This window comes from Podarcis bocagei (genome assembly GCF_964188305.1).
Source record: "Podarcis bocagei genome assembly, chromosome: 7".
Lineage (NCBI taxonomy): Eukaryota > Metazoa > Chordata > Lepidosauria > Squamata > Lacertidae > Podarcis > Podarcis bocagei.
The window spans coordinates 5,096,086-5,111,008 of NC_138132.1; positions in this window are offsets into that span (position 1 = coordinate 5,096,086).

A 14,923-nucleotide genomic window follows, 5' to 3' on the forward strand; every position below is an offset into this window, starting at 1 on the left:
AGCCCCTAAGCCGCCTGAAGGCAATCCTGTACAGGGAAGTTTTAAAAAAATAAATGCTTAATGTTTTATTATGTTTTTACATATGTTGGAAGCTGCCCAGAGTGGCTGGGGCAACCCAGTAAGATGTGTGGGTGAAATTATTAGTAAAATTGTCGTTATGGAATGAGACATCCCTATTTTCATCGGAGAAATTTTGGAGGGTGTGGAAAGCTGAATGGGTAGCCCAAATAAGGCCATATTTGTTTCTAGGGTCACCAAAAAAGCATTGGACTTTTCCTGCTTCAGTCATGAATCAGTGGTGCTGTCATCACCCTAAAAGCGTGAGCTGTCCAGCCTTTTCTGTCAGTTGTAAGACCCTGAAGGAAGGGTCTTACCCCCACCCAGTTTGTCTATCCTGGTTCGCAGTGCTTTTTTAAAAAAGAGGGGGAAAGGTGCCAGAACCCCCCATGAAGCATTCCCTCAGATGAAAATAGGGACGTCCGAGGGATGCAGGTGGTGCTGTGGTCTAAACCACAGAGCCTAGGGGTTGCCAATCAGAAGGTCGGCGGTTCGAATCCCGGCGATGGGGTGAGCTCCCGTTGCCCGGTCCCTGCTCCTGCCAACCTAGCAGTTCAAAAGCATGTCAAAGTGCAAGTAGATAAATAGATACCGCTCCGGCGGGAAGGTAAACGGCGTTTCCGTGAGCCGCTCTGTTTTCTCCAGAAGCGGCTTAGTCATGCTGGAAAAACTGTCTGCAGACAAACGTCGGCTCCCTCTGCCAGTAAAGCGAGATGAGCGCTGCAACCCCAAAGTCGTCTGCGACTGGACTTAACTGTCAGGGGTTCCTTTACCTTTTTAAGGAAAAGTGGGACATTCTGGGATCAAATCAGAACCTGGGAGGCTTCTGTAAAACCAGAACTGTCTATGGAAAATAAGGACACTTCACTTGTAGGGTCTTCATGAAGTTGTTAATGTTAAGTTGTTAAGCTCTTTTAATGTTTTTTTTGGGGGGGGGAGAAGGTGCTGGTACTAAGTACCCTTTTTTACTTTTTATTTTGTTAGAGCGTTTATTAATTTTCCAATAAAAACATCCAATTAACATTCAAATCATAATCCAATAGAAATTTAAAAAACTAAAATTTAAAAAAATCCAATTGTCTTCCAAATTTGCTTCTGGTTTTACGGCTTCCCACGGCCTGAACTTCAAAGCAACTCCAAATTCTCAGTCCTGCCTCTCATGATATTTCCATATCCGATTTTATCTCTCCAAACTTCTTTGCCTCTGGCTCTGTGATCTTCAACGTGTCAAAAAACACGAATAATCTTTCCACCTCCAAGTGCAGACTTGTTTATATTTTGTTCCCTTCAACTGTTTCCCCCCCCCCTTCCTCGTGCTGCTTCAGCTAATGGTACTAAGTACCCTTGAGTACCACCAGGAAAAGCACTGCAAGTTAGAGGTTATTTACTCCCTGGAGGGTTTTTTTGGGGAGGGTGCATCTCCTCCCTTCTAATTTTTTTATTTTTTTAAAAATAATATTTATTAGTTTTCCAACAAATTGAACACAACATTACAAAAAACTACAAAAGAAAAAACATGCAATAATACAATAAAATACAAAAGAGGGGGGAAAGGGGGGAAACACAAAATCACAAAAACAACACAACAAAAACCATTTAAAACACAATCCAATTACAATGTCTTATCTTTCTTTCACTAATTTCCACGACCTCCTCACACCTCCCTTTTTGTATCCCACTTCTATTGATTGTTTCAGCAATTCCTTTCCATCTTCCTCTGTTTTCTATCCTGTAATTGTCTTGACACATTCTAACCTTATTTTTCCCTTTAATACTCTAATAGTCTATTTAAACTTAATTCCTTATAACATTTCTACTAAAGCCATATAACTTCATTCCAACATCTTTCTAACATTCATTAATTTTACAGTATTTCTGTAGATAGTCTTCAAACTTTTTCCAATCTTCTTCCACCGACTCTTCTCCCTGGTCTCGGATTCTGCCAGTCATTTCTGCCAATTCCATGTAATCCATCAACTTCATCTGCCATTCTTCCCTGGTGGGTAAATCTTGTGTCTTCCAGTACTTCGCAATGAGTATTCTTGCTGCTGTTGTTGCATACATAAAGAAAGTTCTGTCCTTCTTTAACACCAATTGGCCGACCATGCCCAGGAGAAAGGCCTCTGGTTTCTTAAGGAAGGTGTATTTAAATACCTTTTTCATTTCATCTCCCAGAATGCCTTAATCCTTGGGCACGTCCACCAAAGGTGAAAGAATGTACCTTCAGTCTCATTACATTTCCAACATTTATTATCGGGCAAATGGTAGATTTTTTGAAGCTCAACTGGTGTCATGTACCACCTATAAACCATTTTCATCAAATCCTCCCTTCTAATTTTGCCGCCTCCTCCAGGGGGAAGATCTTCTACATGCAGAAGACATGTAGGGCACAAGGCAACCTGGCTGCAAAAGTCACAAGAGGAGGAGTTCCTACAGATTTCCTTCAAAGAGAATTTCTCTTCATGGAATCATGGAATCTTAGAGTTGCAAGGGACTCCAAGGGTCATCCAGTCCAACCCCCTGCAATGCAGAAATCTTAAGCGTCCATGACAGATGTCCACCCAACCTCTGCTTAAAAAAACCCACCCAAACTTCCTTTGAGCTCTTGCAGGGGTTTCCCTCCAGTTTGGGCCAGCAAAGGCTCACCCAAATTCTGCTTGTCTCGTGAGTAGAAAACATGGGTCTGAGCTTTTCTTTTCTCAGAAAAGATAAAAAAAATAAACCAAAAGAGGTATTTATTTCAGAATGGAGTCTTGGAGCCTCAGCTTCAGGATCTGTCCTTCCAGTGAGCACTCGGGGCTGATTTCCTTCAGAATGGAGAGGTTGGATCTTCTTGCAGTCCATGGGACTCTCAAGAGTCTCCTCCAGCACCAGAATTCAAAAGCATCAATTCTTCGGTGATCAGCCTTCTTTATGGTCCAGCTCTCACTTCCATACATCGCTACTGGGAAAACCATAGATTGAACTATACGGACCTTGGTCGGCAAGGTGATGTCTCTGCTTTTTAAGATGCTGTCTAGGTTTGTCTCTGGTTAGCCTCTGTTATTCTCTCCTACCAATAGGGAACCTATGTAAGGACTCTATATGGGCTCTTGGATACCCCATAAGGGAAAAGGGCACGATTTTATTTACAACAGTGCCCGGCGCCTTCCCTCAGAAACCTCTGGCTTGTCTGCTTCCGTTCCCTCTTCCCTCAGAGACTTAAGGGGTGAGATGTCTGGTGAGGAACCAAACGAGTCCCGGGATTGTTTCTGTGGGAAAATAAGACCCTTTCCCTCTCCCCTCCAGACCAGACAAGGGATGTGAGCAAACTGAGCAGAGACCAGGGAGCCATCCTCTAGCGGAGGCGTTTTCCTGCCTTTTTCCTCTCTCCTGCCATGAAGGTGGTATGAAAACTGTGGGATGTAAACACAGGAGCAGTCAATGACAACATTCCTAGAGTGTACATGTTAGAACATGGGAGGGATGTCTGTCCAGCAAGCAGGTAAACTTCCTGGGGACGGACTTCCTCCGCATGTGACCAGAGGTGGGTGTGGCCTCACCTGTGCAGGTAATGACAAGCACAGGGCAGGCAGCCATCTCTCTCTCTCTGCCATCACCTTTCGAAGAAGCAGGATGCCCTCTTGGCTCTCAGCCAAGAGAGGAGAGGGCTATCTTCCTATAAGATAGATTCTAAGTGTATTTTACCTTTTTAAGCCTGTCTGCCGTCTGGGATCATATTGTGAACAGATCGTGAGTAAACTCTTTTATACTTTTATAAAGACTGTGTTGTGTCTTGTATTTTAAGAGGGAACAAAGGGGAAATTACCAGAGTAATTATTATAGAGGTTCTAGCGAACCTGTGCACACGTTACCGTTGCGTACTTAAAGGGGGATGTGTATAAACTCTGCTGATATTTTGGGAACTTGTTAGCACAAGTTGGATAAGGATATAATTAGTCAATATATCCTCTCCTGCACCCCAGAACATTCCCACAAAAACCAGGCTCAAAATGGCTCCCTTTAGGGAGCTGCCTCTCTCCCTCTTTCCAAGGCAACAAACTCTAGTGTGACAGAGCAGTGGCGTAGCATGGGGGATGCCAGGGGTGCCGGCCGCACTGGGCGCAACATCTGGGGGGGGCGCGAGTCCAGAGGGAAGGGACAAGTTCCTTCCTCCGCCGGGCTCCCCGCCGCCACCGCCAGTCTTGCGCCCTAGCGCGCGCCCCCCCCCCGCCGCCGCTGCGGCTGCGCTCCACTCACTGCTCGCAGCAGCAGCGCCGACGCCGCCACCGACGCCTGGCCGGGCACGGGCAGCCTCCGCACCCCGCCGCCGCCGCCATCCCCTCGGCCCAGCCACAGGCGGCGGCTGCTTCTGCCGACTGGGAGGGAGGAGAGCTCCGAGGGGCCTCGCCGCGCCCTGCGCTCCCCAAAACCCTCCGAGAGGAAGCCGGCGGGCGGGCGAGGGTCTCTCGGCAGAAGGGGGCGCCGCTGGCTCCGGCTCTCAGCCGCGGGGGGGGGCGAGGACGGAGCACGGCTGGAAGCCCCCGGACCCGGCCGGGAGGAGGAGAGGCGCTCACCAAGCCCAGATCTGGAGCTCCACCTACAGCCCAAGGAGAGGAGGGGGCGGGGAGGCGCCCGAGGGGAGGGGGCTTAGGCTGCCTCGGCCCGCGGGGGCTCCGCAAATAATAAATTTAATAAATTCCTGCTGAGCCTTTGGGGGGGCTCCTTGGCTCCTTCACTCGCCCCCAGCCCCAGTGGCGTAGCGTGGGGGGTGCAGGGGGGCCGGGCGCAACATCTGGGGGGGGCGCACTCGCACTCGAGTGCTAAAATCCATGGGTTAGGGGGCGCAAATTACTTGCCTTGCCCCGGGTGCTGACAACCCACGCTACGCCACTGTGACAGAGTCTAGTAAATGTATTGTTGCATGCCATGCCAAAGGGTGCATGTAATTCCAGGGGTCCATGGGCTTACCCAGGATTTGTGCTTCCTTTGGAAGTAAGAGGCAGAAGAGACTGCAGTGTCTTTATGATCTATGGTTTATTTGCACACCCATACATCACCTGAGCCTATGATGGAGGGACTCACAGCTTTACACTGCAGGAGGTTCCTGCTTCTCCCATGGCCCCATTCTTGGATGCCTGCAGAAATCAGCCATGGCTCAGTGGACATAAGTCGACTGAAATCCCAAAACACTTTAGAACTATCTTTATGTATGCAGCTACGGCAGCTAGAATTTTAGTAGCAAAAAACTGGAAACGTGACTCAATTCCTACAAAGCTTGACTGGCAGGTGAAGATGATAGAATACTTGGAACTTGCTAAAACGACTGGGAGGAAACTCAAACCAGAAAGTGTGTAAAGAATGGGAAACATTTAAAGACTATCTGAAACAATATTGTGAAAATGCAAATCTCCTGACAGGTCTAGATTGAATCTTGAATATTAAGGAAAACTATAAATGTAGAGAATTTTCTGGATATGTAACAGATATAACAGGAAATGCATAAAGGTTAAGAATATGTAGAAAGCACAATGAGGTGAATCGGAAGTCAAAAGTGTGTGTGATGTTAGACGATGCGTTGTTAGTTAATGTGTAGTTGTCACTAAGGTATTGTCTTTGTTGTTATATGTAAATTGTTTTGCAATAAAGTTTAAAAAAGAAAGAAAGAAGAACTCATCCATGGCTCTCTGTCCCTTTGCTCAGCTTGCCGCATTTAACAGACTGCAACCTCTTTCCCAGGTCACATCCTCACCACTGCAATCCGAAGGCCCAGCTCTGCTTTGGCTCTGCCAACCGCTCACACCCACCTGTCATCAGGCGCAGAGTGTTTTCTTTGTTAATCCCCCTTACCTCTTGTTCTCCATAATAGCTCCCAGGCCATTAACTGAGTGGGAAACTGGTTTGGCCTGTATTTTAACACTTTGCTAAACCCAGCATCTGACAGCCCATTTTAATTCTGCAATCATTGATTGAACTGCAACTCCTACTAGACCCAGGAATTTTAGGGAGGATCTGCCACCCAGGAGTTTAGCGTAAGGTGACCAGGCATCCCCATTTCCTGGGGACAGTGCCCAGATTTACAAATCAGTGCCCATACAAAATCCATTGAAGTTGAAAAGTGTCCCCGGATTCATTGAAAAAAAATCTGGTAACCTTACTTTAGGGGAGTCAAGGCACCCACAAACTCAGAACAGTACAAGCACCAATTCCCTCAAGAGTTTCCCTCACATGAAGATTCAAAAGTTTCTCCCACGTCTTTTCTCTCTAGGGGTAAATTATTATTTATTCCTTATTATTTATTCCTTTTCCAGGAAAAGGAAATGGTGATGGTTTTACATTAAGGCCTTTCATGCAACCATATTTGAAGGCTGAGGAGAAGCAAGCTGAACTGAGCTTCATCCACAGTGAGCTGTTAGCCACCAATTACCAGGAGCCATTTTCACAATACAGTGGTACTTCAGGTTACAGACGCTTCAGGTTACAGACTCCGCTAACCCAGAACTAGTACCTCGGGTTAAGAACTTTGCTTCAGGATGAGAACAGAATAGCACGGCGGTGGCGTGGCGGCAGCAGGAGGCCCCATTGGCTAAAGTGGTGCTTCAGGTTAAGAGCAGTTTCAGGTTAAGTACGGACCTCCGGAACGAATTAAGTACTTAACCCGAGGTACCACTGTAAGTTCTTAACCTGAGGTACCACTGTACAGGGTGCCCGACATGCCACCTGAAATTAAATATACCTATGTTTTCTCCTGTGCAATGGAAGTCAAAGATGTGTGTCTAGGGAGACGCTTAGTAGAAAAAGTCGGCTGCCTTCTGCTCTGGATTGAGTGGCAACCTCTTTGTTTTGTTTTTTTAAAGATATTTATTAAAGTTTCCAATTTTTTACAATCAAAAAGAAAAAACAAACATAAAAATATATTAAAAAACACATAAATTTCACAAATTATTTTCTTGTGACTTATTTCCCCGACCTCCTCATACCTCCCCTTCTTGTATACCCAATGTAGATTATTTTATACAGCAAATCCTTATCTCGACCTCTTAAATTATTACTTAAAGAAAGTCATTTTATCATAGTTACAGCTTGAAACCACTTAATTTCAATCCAGCATCATTCAACATTCCTTCATTTTACAATATTTTTGTAGATAGGCCTTAAATTTTTTCCAGTCTTCTTCTGCCGACTCTTCTCCCTGGTCACGGATTCTGCCAGTCATTTCTGCCAGTCCCATACAGTCAATCAGCTTCATCTGCCATTCTTCCAAAGTGGGTAGGTCTTGTGTCTTCCGAGTGGCAACCACTTTGACTGCACCTTGCAAAAGAAAAGGGTGTTTGGGGGAATGCCACGTGACAGAGGGACACATGGTGCTGCTGGGCTCTCGTCCCGTGGCCCAGAGCCCCTGGGAAGCTGCTAAGTATTTGGCTGTGTCTGCATGTTGCTCCACTCCTGAGAAGTTGTTGAGTTGAACTTGCTTCTCAATGGTATCTATTTGCTTAACTTCGCTCTATGTTTAATTAGTTCCAGTTACGCAACAGAAATTCTGAGCAAAAATAACAGCGTTCTTTTGCATCTTTAGAAAATCGGCTTTGGCAGCGATGCCGAACCGACAGCAGGTTTCCAAGCCAAGAAATGTCCCCTCCGCCTGGAGTTTGATGTACGAAGTAATGTAATAGCAATCTTCTCTTGAGAAATAGGTTGGAGCTGATCTCTGAGGGAAGAAGCTGAGGAGGGGAGGTAGACCACCTTGGCTGTGATTCCTGGATGACCCGCTCCACTCCCACCAGAAGTCATAGAATCATAGAATCATAGAGTTGGAAGAGACAAGGGCCATCGAGTCCAACCCCCTGCCAAGCAGGAAACACCATCAGAGCACTCCTGACATATGGTTGTCAAGCCTCTGCTTAAAGACCTCCAAAGAAGGAGACGCCACCACACTCCTTGGCAGCAAATTCCACTGTCAAACAGCTCTTACTGTCAGGAAGTTCTTCCTAATGTTTAGGTGGAATCTTCTTTCTTGTAGTTTGGATCCATTGCTCCGTGTCCGCTTCTCTGGAGCAGCAGAAAACAACCTTTCTCCCTCCTCTATGTGACATCCTTTTATATATTTGAACATGACTATCATATCACCCCTTAACCGCCTCTTTTCCAGGCTAAACATGTTCAAAGAGAAAAACAACTACAAGACTTTTAGAAGACTTCTGAAGGCAGCCCTGTTTAGGGAAGCTTTTGATGTTTGACAGACTATTGTATTTTAATATTTTGTTGGAAGCCACCCAGATGGGCAGGGTATAAATAAATTATTATTATTATTATTATTATTATTATTATTATTATTATTATTATTATTATTATTATTATTATTGGCTTACAGGCCTTTTCCACTTGGCCTGGGAGGGCGGAACCTGGACTGACTCCAGCTACAAAAGCAGAGGCGGCTGAACAAATTCTTGGGCTGGGGTATTGTTGGAGAGGAGGGCGTCGTTGCTGCTATTATTGTTTTAAATGTTTTACATTGTTTTAACATGTTCAACATGTGCAGTTTTAAATTTGGAGGGGTTGTTTTGGTTTTTTTGAATTAAGGAACGTAAGATGCATCTAGGAAGAGAGCAGCTGGGGAGAGCAGGGGTGTGCCCCCCCCCAATTGCAGTGGTTCCGGCCATGGGGAGGAATGGCGGGGTGGGTCAGGTTGGGTAAAGGCCACACGGCACAGGCTGTCCCTCCTTTAGGGTTGCCAACAACTTTCTTTGGGTGAAAGTCAACAACCTTTTGTGTCTGGATTTTTACTTCTTGAAATGTAGCAATCCCACCTCCCTCCAGTCCTGGGAAATTGGCTTTCTTGGGCAAGGTTCTTGAGCAGGAGCTTGTGGACGAGATCCAGGTGCTCTTGGAGGAAACTGGTTTTCTAGACTGAAATATACTCGGAGTCAAGAGTGGATTTCATGCTCTTTATTCAGCTCATAGCGGTGAGGAGGAATGGAAGTTCCCCCAGAATGTCTGCTTTATATACATTATTTACACAATGGGCTCCACATGATTGGCTAATTCCGGGATTCACCTGTAGGCCAATCAGGTTGCGGATTCACTTCCACCTGGAGCTGGATTGGGTGGCTCCTGTGGACCAATCAGACTGCTGCATTCTGAATCCTATTGTTCTAGGACCAATCAGACTGCTGCATTTTGGATCCTATTCAACTCAGTACGTAACATAGACCCACTTCAACCATCAGTTCTGACAACCGCATTACTGGGAGCCAGTCATCTGTAGGTTTCTCTCTTTGTATTCTGCTTCCTTAAATAGAGGGAATCCACTTGGCTCCTCATCTCTGAGTCTCTGTGCTGACCTGAAGCTGAACCGGCCCTGACAGCGGTGGGGAGTCACCACTTCGCAGTTTTCTTCAGGCGCCCAAATGTCTTGGGCCAGCCCTGGTTGTATGTGTTAGAGATCAGCAAGTCAGCATAGCAGCTGGGGCTTGCCATAAGGGCGAGGCTTCAGGTTCCAGTTAAGCCCATCTTAACTGAGGATAAAACCTCACCCAGAGTTTCTATTATATCCCAGGAACGTCTCTTGAAGAGAAAGGCCCTAATCCGTACACTGGCATGAGGGAGCTCAACATGTCAGGGCGAATGCAGGCTTTCGCTGAAGCTTGGAGAGCGAGAGGGGTCTGTGTGCACCGACCCCTCTCGCTCTCCAGGCTTCAGGAAGACATCTGCAGCCTAGGCAGCCCTGCGGGAGGTCCCGCAGGGCTGTCTAGGCTGCGGATAGCCGCCTGCCGCCCAGCGTGAGGGGCGCCCTGAAGCAAAGCACCCCTCGCGCCGGGCAGACATCCGCAGCGTGGGGAGCCCTGCAGGAGTTCCCCGCAGGGCTCCCCACGGTGCAGATAGCAGCCTGCCACCCGGTGCGCGAGGCGCAGAGCACCCCGCGCGCCGGGCAAACATCGGCCAGCCCCACAAGCTTGGGGGACAGCAGGGAGGCGCAGCGCCGCCATCCCGCTGTTCCTCAACCTGGTTCGGTTTCCCCGACCTGGTTTTGGGGGGGAAATAAAGGGGGGGGAAATTCCTTTATTTCCCCCCCAAAAAACTAGGTGCGTCCTATGGGACAGAGCGTCCTATGGGACGAAAAATACGGTAGGCAGGAAAAACCAGGTGCACAAATATAGGATGAAGGGCATCTGGCTTACTAGCAGTACATGTGAAAAGGATCTAGGGGTCTTAGTGGACCACTGGCACTGTGGGTTAAATCACAGAGCCTAGGACTTGCCAATCAGAATGTCAGTGGTTCGAATCCCTGCGACGGGGTGAGCTGCCGTTGCTCGGTTCTTGCTCCTGCCAACCTAGCAGTCCGAAAGCACGTCAAAGTGCAAGTAGATAAATAGGTACTGCTCCAGCAGGAAGGTAAACAATGTTTCCTTGCGCTGCTCTGGTTCGCCAGAAGCGGCTTAGCCATGCTGCCCACATGACCCGGAAGCTGTACGCTGGCTCCCTCAGCCAATAAAGCGAGATGAGCGCCGCAACCCCAGAGTCGGTCACGACTGGACCTAGTGGTCAGGGGTCCTTTAGCTTCACATGAGTCAACAGTGTGATGCAGGAGCAAAAAGTGAAAATTCTATTCTAGGCTGCGTCCACAGAGGTCTAGTGTTCAGATCAAGGGAAGTCATAGTCCCACTCTATTTTGCCTTGGTCAGACCACACTTGGAATACTGTGTCCAGTTCTGGGCACCACAATATAAGAAGGATCAGAACCAGTGAAGGCAGTGAAGGTCATTTGTGAGTGTCTAGAGGCAGTTGGAGGATGGATGGCAGTTAACAGATTGAGGCTGAATCCTGACAAGACAGAAGTACTGTTTTTGGAGGACAGAGGGCGGGCGGGTGTGGAGGATTGGCTGGTCCTGAATGAGGCAACTGTGCCCCTGAAGGACCAGGTGTGCAGCCTGGGAGTCATTCTGGACTCACAGCTGTCCTTGGAGGCGCAGGTCGATTCTATGTCCAGGGCAGCTGTTTACCAGCTCCATCTGGTACGCAGGCTGAGACCCTATCTGCCTGCGGACTGCCTCGCCAGAGTGGTGCATGCTCTGGTTATCTCCCGCTTGGACTACTGCAATGCGCTCTACGTGGGGCTACCTTTGAAGGTGACCCGGAAACTACAACTAATCCAGAATGCGGCAGCCAGACTGGTTACTTGGCGGCGGCTGCCACAACCACATAACACCGGTCTTGAAAGACCTACATTGGCTCCCAGTACGTTTCCGAGGACAATTCAAAGTGTTGGTGCTGACCTTTAAAGCCCTAAACGGCCTCAAAGGCCCAGTATGCCTGAAGGAGCGTCTCCACCCCCATAATTCTACCTGGACACAGAGGTCCAGCGCCGAGGGCCTTCTGGCGGTTCCCTCCCTGCGAAAAGCCAAGTTACAGGGAACCAGGCAGAGGGCCTTCTCGGTAGTGGCACCTGCCCTGTGGAACGCCCTCCCACCAGATGTCAAATAGAACTACCAGACTTTTAGAAGACATCTGAAGGCAGCCCTGTTTAGGGAAGCTTTTAATGTTTGATGAATTACGGTATTTTAATATTTTGTTGGAAGCCGCCCAGAGTGACTGGGGAAGCCCAGCCAGATGGGCAGGGTATAAATAATAAATTATTATTATATTATTATTATTATTATTATTATTATTATTATTATTATTATTATTATCATGTTGACAAGCTGGAAGGTGGGCAGAGGAGGGCAACCAAGATGATCAAGGGACTGGGATACAAGCCTGATGAGGAATGGTTGAAGAAGCTGGGTATGTTTAGCCTGAAAAAAAAGAGAGACTGAGAGGAGATATGAGAGCCATCTTCAAATATCCTAAGGGCTATCACATGGAAGAGGGAATAAGCTTCGTTTCCTCCTGCTCTGGAAGGTAGAATGTGAACCAATGGCTCCAAGTTGCAAGAAAGCAGATTCTGACTAAACATTGGGAAGAACTTTCTGACAGCAAAATCTGTTTGGCAGCTCATATATACTCAGAGTCAAGTGTGGATTTCATGTTCTTTATTCAGCTCATAGTAGTGGGGAATGTTAGTTCCCCCAGAATGTCTGCTTTATATACATTATTTACACAGTGGGCCACATGTGATTGGCTAATTCTGGGATTCTCCTGTAGGCCAATCAGGTTGCAGATTCACTTCCACCTGGAGTTGGATTGGGTGGCTCCTGCGGACCAATCAGACTGCTGCATTCTGGTTCCTATTGTTCTAGGACCAATCAGACTGCTGCATTCTGGTTCCTATTGTTCTAGGACCAATCAGACTGCTGCATTCTGGTTCCTATTGTTCTAGGACCAATCAGACTGCTGCATTCTGGATCCTATTGTTCTAGGACCAATCAGACTGCTGCGTTCTGGATCCTATTGTTCTAGGACCAATCAGACTGCTGCGTTCTGGATCCTATTGTTCTAGGACCAATCAGACTGCTGCAATTTGGATCCTATTCAACTCAGTACATAACAGCAGCAAAATTGACTCCCTTGGAAAGCTGTGTTCACTCCTTCCTGGAGGTTTTTAAGCAGAGGTTCGGTGTCCACCTTTCATGGATGCCTTAGCTGAGATTCCTGCATTGCAGGGGGTTGGGCTAGATGACCCTTCGGTTCCCTTCCAACTCTTTTGATTCTATGACCCTCAAGCTGAAAAAAAGATTCACCCCTGGTTCGAGTGGAACTGGCACACTCTCTGCCATGTGTTGAGGCACACAAGAGGACTGAGTCAGGCCCCTGGGCCGTCCAACTCAGTTTGGTCTGAGCTGACTGGCAATTAATAATAATAATAATAATAATAATAATAATAATAATAATAATAATAATTTATTCCACCCACCCATCTGGCTGGGTTTCTCCAGCTCTCTCGTGTTACGGAAATTACAGGGGGGGGGACGACACATCTTTAAAGTTGTTAAAAGTTACAAATATTATGCAAAAATGTTTCCTTTCAACTTGACAGCTCAGGGAAGTTACCTAGCTTTAACAATCATATAAAATCAACTCCTTTGCCAGTTTCCTCCATTTCAACACTATTTTGCCCTTGGAAAAATGACTCTTTTCCCTGCCACCTCCTCAAGCGTGAGGACATGTATACACACCTCCTACCCCAGGAAGTGCCCAGAGGTGACAATTGCTGAGCTGATCCTTGGCCAAGGAAAGCCTAATCCCATCACCAGGCTTGCGAAGGGGCCCAGACATGCAAAGGAAGTTCTGTTGTACTTTGGGTGGTGGGACTTCAGAGGTGTTTGCCTATGCTAATCTTACACCTGGGTCTTGCACAGACATGTCTGCTTATGCTAATCTTATACCAAGGACTTGTCTGGACATGTTTGCCAGGGTTAAAGTAGTTTAACCCCTGTCTTTTGTGACATGTCAGTGAGGTAGCAATGATGCTGTATGAACTGTATTCTGGGATATGGTGGGGAAGTTTTAAGAGTCCTTGCCACTCCATCCTCGGGGTTCAAAATTCCTCTTTGAACCTGTTGCTGTTACCGGAAAAATCCGAGGGCTCCCTTGGACAAATAAAACACCAACCAAAGCAATTTAGAAGCAAATCAGCAGCCTGTAGGCTTGGTCTTTATTGAAGAAAGACTGTCGCGACAGGACTCCCACCGCCCACAAGGTGTCGCCGGAAATCACACACATTCCCCTCATTAACACGTGTATTACACAAGCACCACACTCACACATACACGCATCTCCCCTTCCTGACCCCAGAGATGTCCCTTTAGAGGGCCATCCCTTAAAAGCCTTCTGTAAATAAGGAAGCGCTAGCCTGACAGCTCCCGCTATAGCACTCCGCATCGCCCTATCTTTATTGTGAGTAGACCGGCCGACTGAACTCTAGGTCAATCGGGGGCCGCCTCAGCCAATCAGCGTTATTGAACAGCGCCCCTTGCGGCGGCCACGCAGGTACTGCAGGCTACTGGCACTCTCTTCCCTTGCTTTTGACAGCTCTCAATACAAAGTTTCCGAGTTCAATTGACCGTGACTGATTTAATCAAAATGTAGCAAGCTGCTTCCTGAAGGCGAAAGTGCTTTGAACTTCAAGGACAGTATTCTTTATAAATTCACTAAAAATCAGCCGTACCTCGGATTCTCACCGGACCACTTTTATTCTGCTGGATATTACAAGGACTATCAAAGGGGGGTGGTCTGATATCAAGCGGCCATAATCCTTTCACCGAGCAGTCACGTACTCTGCGCTCCCTCCAGATGGACGTGACAACCTTGATAGCCATCGTGATGGGTTCAGACAGAAGGCTATCAGGGATACAATGAACTGCATATTTTAGTGTATTCCGCGCGGACTCTCACAAAGAACTGTGACCGGATTCCCCTCAGGGGGCAGGAAACTTCGCCTTTCTCCTTTGTTCTTAAACATGACTCATGTGGGGAGGGGAGAGGAGACTCTGGCCAGGTGTCAGGACACTCGGATTACCTGTCCAGCCCCTCCCCGACTCCTCCTATTTTTAATATAATCATGATGTAAATATGATGTAATTCTGAGGGTGTAGCTTAGGGGATTAGCAACTAATAAAAGTTAGGGTCTCCCTTTGTTCCAGGCTTCCATCTTGCTTCACCTCGTGGGCGGTGGGAGTCCTGTCACGACAGTCTTTTTCTCCTAAATAAAGACCAAGCCTACTGGCTGCTGTTTTGCTCTGATTGCTCTGGTTGGTGTCTTCATTTGCCCAAGAGAACCCTCGGATTTTCCGGTAACAAAGGTGAAGCAAGATGGAAGCCCAGAACAAAAGAAGACCCCAACTTTTATTAGCTCCTAATCCGCTAAGTTACACCCCTAGAAATACATCATATTTACATCATGTCTACATTAAGAACAGGAGGAGTCAGGGGAGGGTTGCACAGGTAATCT